We start from the raw sequence: 1,675 nt of genomic DNA, 5'->3' as shown, positions 1-1,675 counted from the left end.
GGTTCCATTCATAGTGGTACAAAACAAAATATTTAATCTTGTTTGTCCCACTACTGGGTTTGTATCCCCAAAACATTAACTCGACATGTTAAAAATATATGTGTTCTAAAATTATTGAGGCAATATTTACCATACCCAATATACATAAGCAAACTAAGTGTCCATCCACAGAAGAATTGATAAAAAAAATTATAGGATGTGTGTGTGTGTGTGTGTGTGTGTGTGTGTGTGTGTGTGTGTTATTGGAGTATATGGCTTAGGTATGTATATGTGTACATATGTGATAAGTGGGGTAGATACATATGCGCATAGATGATAGATAGATACATAGATAGAGTAAAATTATATTTGGTGACAGAAAACATGACATTTTGAGATTTATTTGTTTGTTTATTTATTTATTGTTACTTGAAATCACAGTCAGGGCCTTGGGCCACTCAGCTCTATCCCTATCCCCAACACATTAAGATTTCTGAATTTAGAAAGCAGAGATGAAGCCTCTATTTCTGGCAACCAAAAATAACAGTTAATGACTCAAGACTTCTTATTATAAAGAAGTAAACCACATAAAACAGTACAAAGAGCACAGATTTGCATGGAAAATCTTCCAGCATCTCAGACCTAACTGATGGAGGACAGAAATTATCTGAGACACTTAAAGGGAGGGTAGCAGAACAACCACATAGAAGACCCACAGAATCTAGTGGAATATATTTTCTATGCAACTAAGTTTTGAGGTGTTTTACACAATAGATAAATGCAAATAATATACAATGGTAATTACTGACAGATCTGCAAAAAGAATAGTAAGGAATAAATAGATGGCTTTCCTATTAATCTTATATTGTGGAGATAATAGATTTTGACAATCATGATGACAGCATATTACTACAATTTGCAGTGTATTTTCCTAGCAAATAAAGCAGTTTTGATTTGTCATTTCATTGACACAGATGTCTCATCACAAAGAAATGAGATAATAGTCTCTTTCTGCACAATTCTACTGAAATAATTGGTGTATACTTGTCAGTTAGGGTCAGTTCATTACTGTAAAGATAAAGATTAAATGGAATACAGAACATCAAGTTAAAGGCAAGACTCATTGGCATATAAAGGCAGTGTAGCATAGCAAATTTCTTAAATTGTTTTACAAAGCTCTAGTTACCTGAGGTGCAAGCTTCCTTTATTAGTACAGGGTAAATTTAGAAAAAAAATAATGAACCTAAGAATAACTTATATATTTTCCATAACCTCTAAATCAATGAGAACTACAGTTCATATTGCAATGAGAACTACATTCAGATTACAAAAGCACAACAAAGAGAGAGAATAAAAGAACTCCATGTAAAAAATAAATGACTCTTCTAATGAGGGTGAATTGTTTTCTATCCATGTAGAAGGGTATCTAATATAATAAATTATCAACCAGAAATCTAACTGACTTTTCTTAAGAAAGGTTATTTCAACATTTCATCATTTTCACAGCATCTATTGTACTTTTCAGGGTACAAACTTCTCACTGGGAAAGAAAATGTGGGATACTGAAAAGAGAGAAGAAAGAAGGAAGGAAAAAATCATATATACATTACAGATAAGACAGGAATTCTTAACATTGCATTTTTAAAATCTAGGTGTGTGTGTGTGTGTGTGTGTGTGTGTGTGTGTGTGTGTGTGT

Source organism: Octodon degus, unplaced genomic scaffold (genome assembly GCF_000260255.1).
Source record: "Octodon degus isolate 3935 unplaced genomic scaffold, OctDeg1.0 scaffold00408, whole genome shotgun sequence".
Taxonomy (NCBI): domain Eukaryota; kingdom Metazoa; phylum Chordata; class Mammalia; order Rodentia; family Octodontidae; genus Octodon; species Octodon degus.
The sequence above is the reverse complement of the archived record's forward strand: the minus strand, read 5'-3'. Positions refer to the sequence as shown.